The 19,476-nt window shown below is 41.7% G+C and overlaps 1 long non-coding RNA gene across 1 annotated transcript; it reads left to right on the top strand.

Annotated features, from left to right (window-relative positions):
* Positions 1–1,642: 1,642 nt before the first annotated feature.
* On the top strand, positions 1,643–17,231 carry LOC115835957. The gene is made up of 4 exons (XR_004030933.1): positions 1,643–1,672; positions 1,786–1,958; positions 15,054–15,126; positions 17,020–17,231. It is a non-coding gene; the product is annotated as an uncharacterized LOC115835957 (long non-coding RNA).
* Positions 17,232–19,476: the final 2,245 nt, after the last annotated feature.

Here is a 19,476-nt window from a genome sequence, read left to right as displayed (position 1 = left end):
TCGGTGCGCTATCCGGGGTTGCACTGCCGGCGGTGGGCGGCAGATTGGGTGCCCTATCGCTACACTGCCGTGGCCAGTACCGGCTTGGTGGCGCTATCCTGGGCTACACCGCCGGTGGCGGGGGGCGTTTTAGGGGCGCTATCTGGTGCTGCACTGCCTGCGCAGGAGTTGGGTTGGGTGACCTACTCCAGGCGTCACTGCCCGAGGCTGGGGGCTAATTTGGGGCGCTATCCCGGGAGTCATTTCCTGTGGCGGGGGGCTGGTTGAGGGCGGTATCCGTGGCTGCACCGCCCACAGCACAGAGCGAGTTTGGGGAGTTATCCCGGGCTGCGCTGTCCGTGGCAGGGGGCAGGCTGCCAGCGCCATTGGGTGCTGCATGTACTAGGCACGGACGAGTTAGGGGCGCCATCTGGGACTACACTGCCGGTGGCGGGCGGTGGAGGTGTCAGTGACAGCGGTCTCCAAGAGAGGAGCTGTCCTCCTCTTCCCGGCCACCTCCTCCTGTTCTTTGCCCAAGTGCGGCGGGCGCACAGCGTTTCCTGAGCGTGGCAGGGCCCCCAGCCCCGTGGTGCTTCCTGGACCCGCCTCCTCTTACTCTGTGTTGCAGAGACCGCCTGGGACCCCCGGGCACGCAGTAGTGGACACCACGAGGCTACAGGGCCCTGTGGGTGGAGGAGGCATCAGGAAAGGGAACCGGCACATGGGTGGGGAGGGCTGGCTGGGGTTGAGTTTCTGCTGCTCCTGCTTCCCGAGGAGCGCAGCCAGGGTGGGTGCTGCGGTTCCTGTGGAGTGGGAAGCCCGGGCACTGTGGTGTCTGCGGTCCCCACTCCAGGCCCCAGTTCCTGGCCAGCTTGCGCTAAAAGGAGAGGCTGGACTTTGAAGTGTGGGTGTGAGTACCTTCACTGAAACCGGCCCCTGCCACCCAGTGGCCAGCATGACAAGGTGGCGCTCTAATGTTACCACTCTGCATCCTGTTCTAGGCTTTTCTGGCTTTGTCTGCCCAGGTGCCCAGTGCCCTGAGAAGGAGGAGCCACATGCCACATGCTGGAGGCTACAGCCTGTGGTACCATGATTTGCCTCCGATGGAGTTGGCTGAATTAGGCTTCCCAGAGACTGTGGTGTCCCAATCTGTAAACTGCTAATTTCTTTGGGGCATTGTCCCCATAAACTTTTTGAAATCATGAATGATTTCACCATTCTTCCACCCAAGCTTTACTATCAATTTGATGTTTGTCCTTGCTTCCATTCTAGTTGGATTCGTGTTGCTTTGATAGGAGCTCTTTTCAAACTGATGTCTTATCTTTCTTTTTTTTTTTAATTTTTTTTTATTTTTGAGATGGAGTTTCACTCTTGTTGCCCAGGCTGGAGTGTGGTGGCGCAATCTCGGCTCACTGCAACCTCCACCTCCTGGGTTCAAGTGATTCTCCGGCCTCAGCCTGCCAAGTAGTTGGGATTACAGGCTCCTGCCACCATGCCTGGCTAATTTTTTTGTATTTTTAGTAGAGACAGGGCTTCATCATGTTGGCCAGGCTGCTCTCGACCTCCCAACCTCAGCTGATCCACCTACCTCAGCCTCCCAAAGTGCTGGGATTCCAGGCGTGAGCCACCATACCCGGCCATCTTATCTTTCCTAGTGCCTCAAACTAGATCCTGTTCAGACATGTTGTAACAGGTTAGTATGAGTTTATTTTGATGCAAAAATTGAAACCCATGCATTTTATATAATACACATTTTTCATTAATTCATGAACTTTTTGAAGACCTCTTGTATTTCCTATTTTGCAGGTGTATGGCATCATAATTCAGCTAACCTCAGAGACTCTGTTAGCTATGTAGAAGATCAAATTCTCCCCAAGCAGCAGATCATACTAAGGGAGGTGGCAGAGCACCTAGGTTTTGAAATGGAATGGAACAGCGTTGGAATTCCAACTCTATCACTCATGAGCTGTGTGATCTTGGTGAATTTATTTGACCTCATAAAACTTTAGTTTACTTATATCTAAAATAGGATAACAATGTTATACAGTATTAGTTCCCTATTGCTGCTGTAACAAATGACCACAACTTGGTGGCTTAACACAATACAAACTTATTACCTTTTAGTTTTGGAGGCCAGAAGTCCAAAATCAATCTTAGTTATTAAAGTCAGCAGAGTTGCATTTCCTTCTGGAGGCTCTAGGGATAATTCATCTTTTGCCTTTTCCAGCTTTTAGAGGCTGCCCACATTCCTTGGCTTTTGGCCTCTTTTATCTTCAAAGTCGGCAAGGCCCACCTAGTTTTTCTCACATTGCGTCACTCTCACATACTATTTTTCTCCCCTCTCTTCCACTTATAAGAGCCCTTGTGATTACATTGGGTGTTGCTCAACAGCACTAATCATTATGAAAATGTAAATCAAAACCACAATGATGTGTTTCCTCACACCCATTAGGGTGGTTACTGTTTAAAACAATGAAAATAACAAGTATTGGCAAAGAGTGGAGGAATTAGAACCCTTGTGCACTGTTTGTGGGAATGTAAAGTGGTGCAGCCACTATGGAAAACAGAATAGTAATTTCTTAAAATTTTTAAAATAGAATTATCATATGATCTGGCAATTCTACTTCTCGGTATATATCCAAAAGAATTGAAAGCACAGTTTGTTTTGCTTTGTTTGTTTGTTTTTGAGACAGGATCTCACTCTATTGCCTAGACTGGAGTGCAGTGGTGCGATCTTGGCTCACTGCAATCTCCACCTCCCAGGCTCAAGTGATTCTCCTTCCTCAGCCTCTCAAGTAGCTGGGATACACAGGTGTGCACCACTACCGCCTGGCTAATTTTTGAGTTGTTAGTAGAGATGGGGTTTTACCATGTTGGGCAGGCTAGTCTCAAACTCATGACCTCAAGTAATCCACCCGCCTTGGCCTCCCAAAGTGCTGGGATTACAGGTGTCAGCCACTGCGCCCAGCCTGGGTCTTAAAGAGATATTTGTACACCCATGTTAATAGCAGTAGTATTTACAATAGTTGAAAGGCAGAAGCAATCTAAATGTTTACTGATTAATGGATAAACAGAATGCGGTATACAGTGTACATATAATGAAATAACCTTCTGTACTAAAAGGAAATTCCGACACATGCTACAGTATGGATGGGTGTCGAGAACACTATACTAAGTGAAATAAGCCAGTCACAAAAGGATAAATACCATATGATAGCACTTATAAGAAGTGTCTGTAGAAACAGGAAGAAGAAGGATGGGTATACCAGGGACTAAAACAGGGAGTAGTTGTTCAATGGGTGTAGGGTTTCAGTTTTGCAAGATGAAAATGTTCTGAAGAACTGTTGCACAACACGTGAATATACTTAGTACTACTAAACTGTACGTTTACAAACGGTTAAGATGGTAAATTTTTATGTGTATTTTATCACAATTAAAAATTTTTTTATGTTGTTGGTTCCCTACTTCCTCCAACTTCAGAAATCTTTTCCCAGCATTTTTCACAGGTGGTTACTTGATTTTTCTCGAAAGCATCCAATGATGACTAACTGCAGATGGACTAAATGCCATTGTTAGACAGTAACATTCAATTTTTTAAAAAAGTATTTGGAGTTTAAATCCCCTGCTCTGTAGGTAATGAGATACAGACTTGTTGACTGAAGTAATATAGAATAAGTCGACTCCTTCTTCTACATGACAGACTTTCAAGGATTTGAAGAAATTTAGGTCTTTCCTAAGCGAAATGCACAGGACATAGTTCCCAAACCATTTGAGTGTTGTTCTGGGCACCTACTCCTTGCAGACTGTGAGATTTTTAACGTCTCAAACACGCTGAATCTCAATTTTATTCATTCATTCGTTTAAACAATCTTTATTAAGCACTGTTATTTTAACCAAGCATTGTCTAAGGTACTAGGGAAATAACATGGAAAAAAACAGACATAGTTGCCACCTGCATAAAGCATGGAATCCAATGGGAGTAATAATAACGAAACAAGCATAACACGAAACTGAGACAGGTGCCCTGAGGTGGAAATTACAGAATTAAACAGAGGCATGGAACAGAGTTATCTAATGTAGAAAGTAAAAAGTTTCTCTTCAAAGCTTCCCTTCTTATTAAAGAATAAATCGTAAGTGTTAGAAATAACAGTTTCTTTTTATTTATATTTATTTATTTATTTATTTTTTTGAGATGGAGTCTTGCTCTGTCACCCAGGCTGGAGTGCAGTGGTGCAATCTTGGCTCACTGCAAGCTCTGCCTCCTGGGTTCACGCCATTCTCCTGCCTCAGCCTCCCGAGTAGCTGGGACTACAGGCGCCTGCCACCATGCCCGGCTAATTTTTTGTATTTTTAGTAGAGACGGGGTTTCACTGTGTTAGCCAGGATGGTCTCGAACTCCTGACCTCCTGATCCACCCGCCTCAGCCTCCCAAAGTGCTGGGATTACAGGTTTGAGCCACTGTGCCCAGCAGAAATAATAGTTTCTTTTAAAGACTTAACTTCCTTCAAGCCTCCTTCCTTTGTGCTAGTAACTCTTTGTTAAGCCCTATCCTATGTAGCTGTTAAATATGCTCACAGGCACGTTCCAGCTTGCAGCCTATGCCCCTTCCCTGTTTGGCATAAGCAACTTCCTCTTTTCCTTTGTCTTTCCATTACTTTTACCTATTTAGAAAAGTTTTAAACTGTTAGCCAATCGGGTTTTAGTTTAAATTGTGAGGTCTGGCTCCAGCCAATGGAGACAGGACACAGCAGCAAGGACAAACTGCATAAGGAATAAAAATTGCTTCCCTCCCTTGTTCAGGTGTGCTCTCGCCATTGTTCCATCTGCGATGAGCACCCTTTCTGCAGAAAGTAAAAATGGCCTTGCTGAGAGAATTAAATTTACGTTTGAGTGCTATTTATTTGCAGCACTGGGGAACAAGCATTCTGTTTCTAAATAAACATTTTGTATATAACATCTAACTTTGGGAATTGCGGTGGAAAGCTTTGAAGACTTGCCCTGAGAAGCGACATCTAAAGTAAGTCCTTAAGGGTATAGAGCAGTTAGCTAGGTGATGAGAATGTGAAACCAAGCTTATGGAGTTATCAGGAAGATTCAATTGGATAAAATGATTTAGGTAAATGTTATCCTCTACTCCCATTTATCCCTATGGATTTAACTCATTCAGATTCTACTGTCATTTACTGAGCTTCCTACTGTGTGCCAGGCTCTGTGCTGGCTTCTCATATCTAATCTCATTTCTGTATGATGACCTCATTAAAACAACTCTTAAAGTGCCACCATCTTTTAAAAAGTGACAATAAGAACTACCACACTTTGGACCAAATAATGCAAACTGAAATAGGAAAAAACACACAGAGGATGAAAATGTTTTGCTAAAACCGTATTGTGAAATGATAAGCCATTATTATTATCATTACTTTATCACATATCTATGCCTGAACATGATTATTAATGTAGCCTGCATTAATGTAGAGTTGCATTAATGCTCTAGAGACTGAACTGGCACAATTGAATTTGTGGTGCTACAACTATCCTCCCTTTTGTTCTCATAAGAACTCTGTCCATTTGGGTCTCCTTCCAATCTACACTTACACAACTGATTTTTTAGAACCTACACACACACATTTTCATCCGATGCAAATTTACTTAGTTGATTTAGACACATCATTCTAGTCTGTTGGGATAATCTTTTTTAATATGTTTTTTAAATTATACTCTAAGTTCTGGGATATATGTGCAGAATGTGCATGTTTGTTACATAGGTATACACATGCCACGGTGGTTTGCTGCACCCATCAACCCGTCACCTACATTAAGTATTTCTCCTAATGCTATCCCTCCCCTAGCCCCCAACCCCCTGACAGGCCCCGGTGTGTGATGTTCCCCTCCCTGTGTCCATGTGATCTCATTGTTCAACTCCCACTTATGAGTGAGAACATGCAGTGTTTGGTTTTCTGTTCTTGTGTTCGTTTGCTAGGATAATCTGGAGTCCTGTTTTTGTCATTCACCATTAGATCTTACCCAGTGAGTGTGCTAAGCTTCCCTTCTGTGAATACATCTGGGGTTCTGATAATAGATCATAGCCCTACTTTAGTTCCTTTGCTTCTGCTGACTCTGTGTTAAGGAATCTGGAGCCACTGTCAGCTTTCACCCCTCTCAAGCTCCTGAGAAGATCTAAGCTGAAACAAGATTCAACTATCTTCTCCCATCCCTTATCAGCAACGGGCTTTTTTTTTTTTTTTTTTTTTTTTTTTGAGGCTGAGTTTTGCTCTTGTTGCCCAGACTGGAGTGCAATGGTGTCATCTCGGCTCACCACAACCTCTGCCTCCCAGGTTCAAGCGATTCTCCTGCCTCAGCCTCCCGAGTAGCTGGGAATACAGGCATGCACCACCACACCCAGCTAATTTTGTATTTTTAGTAGAGACAGGGTTTCTCCGTGTTGGTCAGGCTGGTCTCGAACTCCTGACCTCAGGTGATCTGCCCGCTTTGGCCTCCCAAAGTGTTGGGATTACAGGCATGAGCCACGGTGCCCGGCCAGTGGCAAGGCTTATAGTTAAGTCTTGCTTTCAGACTCTGTGATTTGGTGGCCCCGTTATGCCTTTAGGTCTCTCTTCTGCCTCTGACTAGGGAGCTAAGATGACATGCTGATCCACTCCTGGCATGGCACATCCCATTCCACGTCCTGATCTCCTCTTCCCCTAACTCATCATTTCCATCTGTGTGCCGAGAATATACACTCCACGTGAAATAGTAAGTGGTTTGCAGGTAGTTTGGCAGTGTCAGAAATAAAAGCGAGGAAATAATTTTGTTCATATATTTGAAATTAATTAGAATTTGTTATAATGTTTATAGAAATCTCAATGTTTCTTAAAATCATTACATTCTTAAAAGTTTTATGCATACCACAAAGCCATCCTATAAAATTCTACATCATTCATATAATTAGTGTGGTTGCTTTTCTTTATTAACTTTTCATTTTACTATATTGTGCTATATTATGATCCAAAATGTTCTTTAAAAAATGTACCATTGGCTTAGTTATTTAAAACATAAAAGTAATGAAAATAGTAATGATATTGTAAGTATAAATTGTAGAAAAGTATTCCTACAATATAGAGTAAAAAATATTCATCTGGCCAGGCGTGGTGGCTCACGCCTGTAATCCCAGCACTTTGGAAGGCCAAGGCAGATGGATCACGAGGTCAGGAGTTCAAGACCAGCCTGGCTGAGATGGTGAAACCCCATCTCTACTAAAAATACAAAAAAATTAGCTGGGCGTGGTGGCAGGTGCCTGTAATCCCAGCTACTTGGGAGGCTGAGGCAGGAGAATCACTTGAACCTGGGAGGCAGAGGTTGTGGTGAGCCGAGATCGCGCCACTGCACTTCAGCCTGGGCGACAGAGTGAGACTCCATCTCAAAAACAAAAACAAACAAACAAACAAATAGAATTCATCCAAAAAAATGAAAAGTGTCAATAAAAAGATAATATGAAGTATCTGAAAATGTGTTTTATTGAACTTGCAATTCACTGGCTTCTGCTGCTCAGGGAACTGTCAATCTTGAAATCTTGCGAATACTGCTGTAGCCATAGAAATGCACCATTTTAAAATAAAATAGCAACCTCTTTGGAAATCCAGTAAAGTTCTTTCCTCAAGTCCTTCCACCAAATAATGCTTTTTAGGGTGATATGAGAATTTTATGTTCAAGTGTAGAAGAGTCCAAAACTGCAGAGACATCATTCAAAACATGTACAAATCACACTATTGCTGAAAACCCCACCATACTAGTCAAAGCTTTTATGGAAATTTTGCCAAATTCCTTAATCAAGTAACACTTTGGGATATTATGTACTGTCAGTGATTTTATAAAGTGGCCAGGTGCGGTGGCTCACCCCTTTAATCCTAGCACTTTGGGAGGCTGAGGGGGGTGGATCACCTGAGGTCAGGAGTTCGACACCAGTCTGGCCAACGTGGCGAAACCCTGTCTCCACCAAAAATACAAAAATTATCCAGGCATGGTGGTGTGCACCTGTAATCCCAGCTACTCAGGAGGTTGAGGCCAGAGAATAGATTGAACCCAAGAGGTGGAGGTGGCAGTGAGCCAAGATCGCACCACTGCACTCCAGCTTGGGTGCCAGAGCGAGACTCCATCTAAAAAATAAATAAATAATAAAATTTAAAAACTGAAGAGAAATTATTAAGCATGAATTTCCAGCATATATTTTGCTTTACATTTGGATTAAACCACTGATATGCAGAGTATGAATCAATTTATCAAATATGTGTAATGTATATGTGACAGAGTGTGGTCAGCAACTTTTTATCACTGAAAGCCTGTGGCACAAGAAAAGCCTTTAAAAAAATTAAAGTGATTTTGTGAGCCATGAGAAGAACAGCACAAAATGTGCTGGGATCTATGCCAACAGTACACATAAATTTTCTCTAGCATTGTATTCACAGAGAATAATCAGTAGCCAACAATATGTCTCCCAATTTTGATCTAAGGTTGAAAGACACTGTGAAAATTTTTACTATGAGAGAATTGCAGCCAGTATATGTGTGTGTGTGTGTGTGTGTGTGTATCTTTTCAGTGTGATATGTTAAGAAAAGGTCAGTGAACATAAAACTCTACTTTTAAAATACTGGCACACAGTGGTTCATCAAAAAAACCAAAATGTTCTTTTTTAAAAAAAAGTTAGGCATAAAAAGGAAACATTTCTTTGTGATTTAATTACTTCAATTACTTAGAATGGATTGATACATTTCAAAATTGTAGTCAGTATCTAGAATAAACTGAATCTATCATTTCAAAGCTAAAGGAGTATAATTTATAATATTCAGGACACAATATTAGAATGTCTTAAGAAGACCAAGCTGTGAAGAAATTTGTCAGTCATAGCTGATAATTTTCTTCCTTTGTCAGTGAAAGAAACTAATGATATATTATTGATGATGTTTGAAAAATCACATCCAAATGCTGCCACAGATCACGTAAAAATATTTTCCAGAGACACATTCAACCAAATAATTGATTGATATTCATCTTTCAAGTTGAAAGATTAGCTGAAAGCTAAAACGTTGCATGTGCTGTGTTTACGTCTAATGAAATATGGACAATAATCTTCACTGATAAATCTATTCTTTCTGTGTCAATGTTTCATTTGAATATCAATAATTATCTAAATGTTCTTATAAGTATGAATGGGAATCTTCCAATATTGGTGGGATAAAAAACAAGGCAGTGTACTGATTGTGGAGCCTGGACATATGTCTCAAGCTATTCATTACCAAGCTAGACATAGATAACCTGACTGGTGCCTTGCCTGAAACAGATGCCTGTGAGCTGGTCTGGAAATGCTGAGGAACTGAGAAACACTATTCTAGAAATTCTGACTAGGTTTCTCCTTCTTCTGAAAGCCTCCGACCCCGGACCAGGGAATTTACCCTGAATCACAGATAAATTTGACTCCTGACAAATTTAACAATAGTACTCATTCTTGCCGTTTCCTTTTGCCAAGATCGGAACCTCATAACTGAGGTTTGACTCATGACTCAATCTGATTTCTTCTTTTTTCAAGTCTTTATTTTTTAAGAGCAGTTTTAGGTTCACAGCGAAATTCAGAGAGAAAGATACAGAGAGTTTCCATACGCCACCTTCCCCAACACTTGTAGACTTTTTTTTTTTTTTTTTTTTTTTGAGATGGAGTCTTGCTCTGTCACCCAGGCTGAAGTGCAGTGGTGCGATCTTGGCTCACTGCAACCTCTGCCTCCCAGGTTCAATCAATTTTCCTGCCTCAGCCTCCTGAGTCGCTGGGACTACAGATGCGTGCCACCACATCTAGCTAATTTTTTTGTGTGTATTTTTAGTAGAGACATGGTTTCACCATCTTGGCCAGGCTGGTCTTGAACTCCTGACCTCCTGACCATGATCCACCCACCTCAGCTTCCCAAAGTGCTGGGATTAGAGGCGTGAGCCAACACGCCCGGCCACGTGTAGACTTTCTATCAGCACAGCCCACCACAGTGGTCCGTTGGTTACAATTGATGAACCAACATTAACGTGTCATAATCACCCACAGTGCATAGTTTAGAGTTCACTCTTGGTGTGGTCCATTCTGTGGGTCTGGAAAAATGTATAATAACATGTGTCCACCATTATAGTATCATATAGAGTATTTCCACTGCTCTAAAATTCCTCTGTGTAGTCAACTCCCAAGTCTCCCTCCACAACCTCTGACAACCCCTGATCGTTTTACTATCTCCACAGTTTTGCCTTTTCCAGAATGCCATACAGTTGGAATCATACAGTGCATAGACTTTTCAGACTGGCATCTTTTACTTAGTAAAATGTGCATTTAAGGCTCCTCCGTGCCTTTTCATGGCTTAATAGCTCATTTCTTTTCAGAGCTGAATAATATCCCATTGTCAGGATGGACCACAGTTTCTGTATCCATTTACCTACTGAAGGATATCTTGGTTGCTTCCAAGTTTTGGCAATTTCGAATAAAACCGTTATAAACATCCTCTTGCAGGTTTTCGTGTGGACATAAGTTTTCAACTCCCTTGGGTAAATACCAAGGAGTGTAATTGCTGGATCATATGATAAGAGTGTGTTTAGTTTTATAAGAGGCTGTCAAACTGTCAAATCAAAGTAGCTGTACCATTTTGCATTCCAACAGCAATAAATGAGAGTTCCTATTGCACCTCATCCTTGCCAATGTTCCAGATTTTGGCCATTCTAATAGCTGTGTAGTGGCATATCATTGTTGTTTTAATTTGCATTTCTCTGATGACATATGATGTAGAGCATATTTTTATATGTTTATTTACCATCTGCATATTTTGGTGAGATGTCTGTTAAGGTCTTTGGCACATTTACTAAGCTGGTTGCTTTTTTTCTTATTGCTGAGTGTTAAGTGTTCTTTTTATACTTTGGTTAGCTGTTTCTTATCCGATGTGTCTTTTGCAAATATATTCTCCCAGTCTGTGGCTTGTCTTCTCATTATCTTGATATTGTCTTTCACAGAGCAGTTTTCTATTTTAATGAAGTCTAGCCTATTAGTTATTTCTTCCACAGATCGTGCCTTTGGTGTCGTATCTAAAAGTCATTACTATACCCAAGATCATCTAGGTTTTCTCCTATGTTACCTTCTGGGAGTTCTATAGTTCTGGGTTTTACATTTAGGTCTATGATCCACTTTGAGTTAATTTTTGTGAAGGGTATAAGTCTAGATGTTTTTTTTGCATGTGGATGTCCAGTTGTTTCAGTAATGTTTATTGAAAAGACTATTTTTGCTCTGTTGTATTGTATTTGCTCCTCTGTCAAAGATCAGCTGACTATATTCATGTGGGTTTATTTCTGGGCTTTCTATTCTGTTCCACTGATATAGTCGTTCTTTCACCAATTCCACAGTGTCTTGATTACTATCACTTTATGATAAGTCCTTCAAGTCAGATAGTGTCAGTCTTCCAACTTCATTTTTCTCTTTCAATATCATGTTGGCTATTCTGGGTCTTTTGCTCCTCATATAAACTTTAGAATCAGTTTGCCAATATTCACATAATAAATTTGCTGGGATTTGAATTTGAACTGCATTGAACCTACAGATAAAGTTAGGAAGGTCTGATATCTTGATAACATTGTCTTCCTATTCATGTACATATCTCTCCATTTATTTAGTTCTTTGATGTCATTCATCATTATAGTTGCCCTTATATAGACCTTATGCATTATTTTGTTAGATTTTTACCTATTTCATTTTAAAGGTGTTAATGTGAATAGTCTTGTGTTTTTAATTTAAAATCCCACTTGTTCATTGCTGATATGCAAGAAAGCAATTGATGTTTATACATTAACCTGGCATCCTGCAACCTTGCTCTAATTGCTTATTAGTTCCATGAGTTTTTTGTCAGTTCTTTTGGATTTTCTACACAGACAATCATGTTATCTGTGAACAAAAACAATTTTATTTCTTGTCTTATTACATTCACTAGTAATGCCAGTATGCTGCTGAAAAGTAGTACAGGAGATATCCTTCCTGATTTTAGTGAAAGAGCTTTAAATTTCTCACCACTACATGTGATATTAGCTGTAGGTTTTTTGTATTCTTCATCAAGTTGAGGAAATTCATCTCTATTCATACTTTACGAGACTTTTAATCATGATTGACTTTTGGATTCTGTCAAATGCCTGTTATTCATCTACTTATATGATCATGTAATTTTTCTTCCCTGGCTTATTGATGTAATGGATTAATTGATTTCAAATATTGAATCAGCCTTGTACAGCTGGGATAAATCTTACTTGATAGTGTACAATTCTTTTTATGTGTTGATTAATTCGATTTGCCAATATTTTGTTCAGGATTTTTGCATTTATGTTCATGGGAGATATTGGTCTGTAGTTTTCTTTTCTTGTAATGGCTTTTTCTGGTTTTGGTATTAGGGTCATGCTTGCCTCACAGAATGATGTAGAAGGTATTCCCTCTGTTTCCATCCTCTGAAAGAGATTATAGGGAATTGGTACAATTTATTCCTCAAATGTTTGGTAGTCAATCTTATCTCTTACTGTGCTCAATACCTGGGCCCTTGACACCCTACACTACTGGCCTTATTTGATATCCTAGAGCCAACTGCTTCCAACTTTGGCAGTAAGATAGACTACTGTGTTCTTTTGGATGTGGAACACCCATGTGTCCATTCTGGAGCTCATCGTTAAGAAAGACATGCCTCTTCTTTACTCCTGATGGCTCTTTCTCTGTGGAGGGAGCTCAACTAGTGAAACACACCTGTACTTAACTATTTTTGTTTATCTGATTTGTGATTTTTTGGAGAAGAAATTGGGTATGCATCAGCCAGTGACTTCCTGCTCTGTTTTTTTCTTGGGATCATGCCAAACATGAAATAGGTTCTGTTGTCACATGGGCAATCTGGACATGATTCAACACTTCCTGTGACATGGTGGATATATATGCCTAATTCTAGTACTAAAGATTCTCCTGGCCTGAAGATGTGTTACACTTATCAATAGCAACTCTTGGTAATAAAGGTGGCATTTTGGTTTTCCCTTTGCTTGTTATTTTTATATCTCTCACCCTTTGGTAAATTAAGTTGGAAAAAGAGGTGCTATTATTTAGCTTCTTTCAAACCCCATTGCAAGCCTCTATTGCCAGATCAGTTTCTGCCACAGCTGTCCAACTTTGGTGATGGGAATTTGCACAGTCTTTCAGCTCAATCTTTCTCACTGTTTGGGGAACAATATGCCTGGCTCATAAAGAAGTGCAAACTATGGTAAGACTGACAATTATACAATAACCTCTGTCTATGGTGATCTACCCCGTTGAGTGAACATTTAACAACTACCAGACAGTCCATATATCTCCGTCTGGTCCATAAACTATTAGAATCCATCTCACAGAGCTTGCTGAAGTCTAAATGCAACTCAATGTTCTACTTAGCTGGCAAAAGCAACAGAAAAGAAAGTGACACTACGTTTGTCCTGACCTTTTGTTAGTAAAGGCTACTAGATGGATGGCAAAGCTAAATCTTATAAATTTTTTATTACCTCTATATCTGGGATATACTGCATACTCAACAAATGTTTCATGAATGAGTTAATTAATCAAATAAACCTTTGCTAACTCCTAATAATTATTTTAAGTTATAAATACTTATAAGCCATCTTTTTAATGATAATTCCTTCATTCCCCCCCATTTCAAACTCATTAATATATATCTAGAATCCCTCCTTTTTTCCTTGTTGGTAAAACAAATCCATATTTACCTTACTCTAGTCTTCCAGCCTAACTCTCCTTCTCCATCATTTCTTAATGAGTAGTAATGTTGACTTCATCAATATGCATGCATTTTATTAATACATTCTGTGCCCTGAGATGTAATTATTCTGGTCCCGGGAATTTGAATTCATTTAAAGCATATTAAACGTTCTCTTATTATTATCTTCTATCTTTAGGGAAGTGTCCTTGTAAAGATAGCTTTTCTACCATTTATAGTTAGGAATTGGTCCCTTTGGCAGTAAAGCAAAGTAGGAATTGAGTCATTTATTTTTCTGCCTTTTAAGTTTTAACATTCTAACATTTGCCCAAAGACATGTACCTTCCTTTGTTTGTTGGTGGTGTTATTTACAACTTTGTCAGCCTCTGCTCTTCCAAGCAACATTCTTTTGGGTTCATGTAATTCTTTGTTAGTTTTTCTTTTTGGCTATGAATTCCATCGTATTCTTTACAAATGCTTAAAGAACAGAGTTTAGGAGACACTCTTTGGGGTCACTCCCTTTTTCTGAGAGCCCACTGCTAGATTTAGGGTTTGTGTAACATCATCATGCTCTTTGACCAAAGTTTGGTAGACAAACGGGGAATCAGACTCTTTCTCCCAGCAATTTGGAGCTGAGACTGAATTGGCATTTTTAGTCTGGGCTGGTCATTAGAATGGGGAGATTATAGGCTGGGCGCGGTGGTTCACGCCTGTAATCCCAGCCCTTTGGGAGGCCGAGGCTGGCAGATCACGAGGTCAGGAGATTGAGACCATCCTGGCTAACGCAGTGAAACCCCGTCTCTACTAAAAATACAAAAAATTAGCTGGGCGTAGTGACAGGCGCCTGTAGTCCCAGCTACTTGGGAGGCTGAGGCAGGAGAATTGCGTGAACCCGGGAGGCGGAGCTTGCAGTGAGCCGAGATCGCGCCACTGCACTCCAGCCTGGGTGACAGAGCGAGACTCGGTCTCAAAAAAAAAAAAAAAAAGAATGGGGAGATTATGGGCTCAGAAGGTGTGAAGTGGAATGTAACTGGATTATACAAAATGAATTGTTGAAAGGAGAGTGAACAGACATGTCAAGTGGAGACAGCGAGCCAGGCTATGAGACCCTGAGAAAGCTACTTAGCCACTCTGTTTGCTCGTAGATAAAATAAGAATAATGCTGCCTATTATCCTGCCTGTAGGATTGTTGTGACAATTAAATTGATTAAAAACATAAAGTTCTTAGAACAATTATAATCATATCATAAGGGAACTAATAAGTGCAAGTCATTTTTATTACCCTTGTTTTTCCCCCAGGCCCTAAACTAATTAAAGAATAGTACTACGTGTCTCAGAGGGTGAAAGAAGATGGAGGAAAGCCTCTGAGACCGTAAGTATGTTGGGAGGAAATAGACTAGGTGAAGAACAGAGATTACATGGCTCATGCCTGTAATTCCAGCCCTTTGGGAGGCCCAGGTGGGAGGGTCACTTAAGGTCAGGAGTTTGAGACCAGCCTGGCCAACATGGTGAAACCCTGTCTCTACTAAAAATACAAACATTAGCTGGGTGTGGTGGCGGTCGCCTGTAATCTTAGCTACTTGGGAGGCTGAGGCAGGAGAATCAAGGCAGAGGTTGCAGTGAGCCAAGATTGCGCCATTGCACTCCAGCCTGGGCGACAGAGTGAGACTCCTTTGCAGAAAGAGCAGCACCTCGTGCAGCAGTGTCTGAGGACGGGGCTGCACCTTGGTGGGGAAGGCTGCCTCCTGAGTCTGAGAAAGCAGGGCCTGGCTGGCATGCTTTGCCAAAGGTCCCTATGCCCAGGGGTTGGTGGGTATGACCAACACTGATAGCTTCTTCCCAATTTTCATTCTTTCCTTCTTCGTTTTTTTTAGTAAAAGAACGCCAAATCTTTAGCTGGCCACCTATGTAAAAGACTACACTTCCCAGCCTCCTTTTAGCAAGGTTTGGTTATGTCACCAAGTTCTAGCCAATGAGATGTGTGGGAATAAGTGAAAGCTACCCAAAGTGGGAGCAAACAGGCTGTTTCTTCAGAGCTTGCTACAGCAATGAAAGCAGCCACCACCACGTGCATTTGGCAGGGACTCAAAGGCAGGCCGAAGAGTGGGAAAGCTTATGAAAAAAAAGGGCAAGGCTTCAGGAGTGCTCTGATTGAAGGTTTTTGGCCTGGGAAAGCTAGAGGTGGGCCAACTAGAAATGGGACATGGTGCGTGACTGGATTGGGGAGCATGTTTGGATTTCCCTCGTTAGGCCTGTGTTGGAAGCAGGGGACAAAAACTAGGACAGCTGGCGGTCTTTGACCAAGCTCTGACAATACTAGGCCCACTGTCGAAGAGGTTGTGGTTTGGTTGGTTGCTACAGAGGTGGTGGGTCAGAGTTCCATTGTCAGATATGGTCTGGCCATTGTCCATTTTATATAGTTTCTCCGAGCTAAGCAAATGTGCTACATATCACTGTGGGGACATCTCCTTTCAAAGGAGGGATAGCTAAGGCTATAGACTCCAGAGCCAGAATGACTGGGTTTAAATTCCAGGTCCGATACTTACAAGCTGTGTGACCTTGAGCAAGTCACCCAACCTCACTGTGGTTCAATTTCCAATTCTTAAATGGGACAATAATAGAACCTGCCTCACTGGGTTGCTAGAAGAAGTAATGAAATATGTAAAGCACTTAGGACAGTCTCTGGTCCATAGCACTTACTAGGTTTATTGATAGTATCATTCTTCTTCTCTTTCTCTACTTGGTCTGTAGTTCAAGGTCCTTAAACTATCTTGGACCTTGAAGCAGAATTCTGAGGCTGGAGGTGGTAACATAAAAGGAGCTCATATCTAATAATCTACAGTAGCTGTCCCAGCCCTGCATCGTCTACCTGTAGCAATGTTGTTTTTTTTTTTTTGAGACGGAGTCTCACTCCGTCACCCAGGCTGGAGTGCAGCAGCGAGATCTTGGCTCACTGCAACCTCCATCCCCCAGGTTCAAGCAATTCTCCTGCCTCAGCCTTCCTAGTAACTGGGATTACAGGCGTCTGCCACCATGCCTGGCTAATTTTTGTATTTTCAGTAGAGATGGGATTTCACCATGTTGGTCAGGCTGTTCTCGAACTCTTGACCTCAAGTGATCCACCCGCCTCGGCCTCTCAAAGTGCTGGGATTACAGGCGTGAGCCACCGTGCCTGGCCCGGGAAGTAAACTTGTATCTTAGTTGAGTCATTGGTATTTTGTTTTTAACTGTCACATTCGGTAATATAGAATCCTTTCTCATATAGCAGGAAAGTAGTAGAGCTGCTAGATCTGAAATGCAGACTAAAACAGCAGGAAAAATGGAACAACGTGTGGACACTCTGGACCGCTGACCAAATGCTGGAGAGGCTTCCTCTGCTCTCCGGTGTCCTCTTGGATGAAGTTGGGTGAGGATGTCTCCAAAACAATCAAAATTTTGTGTCTCTCCACCCTGGCAAAATGAGAGCATCAAACCCAGATGTAAGTTGATTTTAATCAAAGAAAGCCATGCAATATTCTCGTATATCTGAGTTTGTTGCTTGAGATTCACAGCAAGCTACACAGGCTTAGCTGCCCTTGGGTTTTTAAATTTGTCCCAGAAACCTTTAAATGCATTCCTCTTTGTTTGATTTTTTAAGTTAACTCAAAGTGAATTTGTTACTTGCACCCAAAAGGACCCTACCTAAAACATAGGTTCTATCTGTGCAGCCACATTAATTTCTGAAACTATCTTCTTTTATCTCTGGCTAGGAATGTTTTAAATCATATTGTCAGACTCATTTTGAGGGTCCTGTTATCCAACTTGAGGTGTTTTGCTTTTTTGAAGAGTCAGTTCCCGGGATCAAGTTCATATTTCACTTCCCATTTGACAGCCGCATTATCAAAGTTTAGCGCCTGGGGCTTCCTCCCTTCACCCCCTGCAGATTCCATGCTGACCTGTTTCTTTCATTTCCTCGTCATTTCCAGACAACCAGTCAGTTGTCCCTTATTGATTTAAATCAAGTCCAGAATGGCAGTTCTTGCTGCTTCCTCTGCCAGCCGAGCAGGGAACTGTCAGCAAGACAAGCCAAGAATTTATCAGCTGTAATTCTTCCTGCAGAATTGGTCTACCTAGAGATGTATATATAGCTCCTTCAATCTTTCAGATGTGGTTTTGCACATCTGGAGGACAATAGAAGAGATTCTCAGGCATGGGATGAGTAACATCTATGGGGAATGTCTGTGTTATTTAAACCATTCACAGAGCCAGCGTTCTTTGCAATGGGTTGACTGTTAAATAAACCGAAGCTGAAAGTTGGAGAGAAGTTGAAAAGAACACAGAGAGAAATGGGCACCAGGAGTGTGAGACTTAAACCTCCCGCTCTGCCACTAATTCACTGTAATCCTGGGCAAGCCATTTTAACCTTCTAAGCTTTACTTTTCTCATCTATAAAATGGGGATAATTAATCTCTTTTCTGGATAGCTCACAACATTGTCTGGTAAAGTGCTTGGGAACATAATAATGTATAATATTGCCATGACCTGAATATGCCAACAATGCCAGCCTTCCATTCCCATATTAATGATTGTTCCAGTCATGCATGTGGAAGGAGAAGAAAGAAAAGTAGCATCTATTCAGCACCAAGTAGGTACCAGGCACTGTGCTAAGGATGTTACATATGCATTTTCATTTCACCTTCACCCTAGCCTCATGCAGTCTGTATCAACTCATATATTTCTGTTCATTTTGTTCATATGTTCATTTTGCAGACAAGACTCAAAGAGTTTACATGATTAGTTACCCACGGTCTCAGAGCTGGTAAATTTCAGACAAATCAAATTTCTGGGTTTACTCCAAAGCTGGTAATCACACACAGATCATTAAAAACGGAGGTGAGGCAGGGTGTGGTGGCTCATGCCTATAATCTCAGCACTTTGGGAGGCCAAGGCAGGTGGATCACCTGAGGTTGGGAGTTCGAGACCAGCCCGACCAACACAGAGAAAACGCATTTCTACTAAAAATACAAAATTAGCCAGGCACGGTGGCGCATGCCTGTAATCCCAGCTACTCAGGAGGCTGAGGCAGGAGAATTGATTGAACCCAGGAGGCAGAGGTTGTGGTGAGTGGAGATTGCACCACTGCACTCCAGCTTGGGCAACAAGAGCAAAACTCTGTCTCAAAAACAAACAAACAACAATAACAACAACAACAACAAAAAAAAAACAGGTGAAGGCTGGGCACTGTGGCTCATGCCTGTAATCCCAGCACTTTGGGAGGTGGAGGTGGGTGGATCACTTGAGCCCAGGAGTTTGAGACCAGACTAGGCAACATGGTGAAATCCTATCGCTACGAAAAATACAAAAACTAGGTGGCACACACCTGTAGTCCTAGCTACTTGGAAGGTAAAAAAAAAAAAAAGACAGAGGGGAGGGAGGGAATGAGTAGCTGGAATTCCAAGTTAATCTTAAGCCATTTTCTCCTGGCTGTGATGAGGAAGTAGACCTCCTTAGGAGATAACGCGTCTCCCCACAGGACACAGAAAGCCTTTAAACAGCCCTTAACGGGATAGGAGCAGGAAGGGCTTTAGAAATCGTCTCAACCAACTCTCCCATGTTAGGGACGAGGAAGAGGAAGCTCAGAGAGGGGAATAATTTGCTCAAGAATGAGCAGCTGTGGAGAGGTGGGTTTGAGAAGAGAATCTACATTCACTCATCCACCCTTTCATTTAACAAATATCTATTT

Source organism: Nomascus leucogenys, chromosome 7b (assembly GCF_006542625.1).
Source record: "Nomascus leucogenys isolate Asia chromosome 7b, Asia_NLE_v1, whole genome shotgun sequence".
Taxonomy (NCBI): Eukaryota; Metazoa; Chordata; class Mammalia; order Primates; family Hylobatidae; genus Nomascus; species Nomascus leucogenys.
This window is presented reverse-complemented; position numbering and strand designations above follow the sequence as displayed.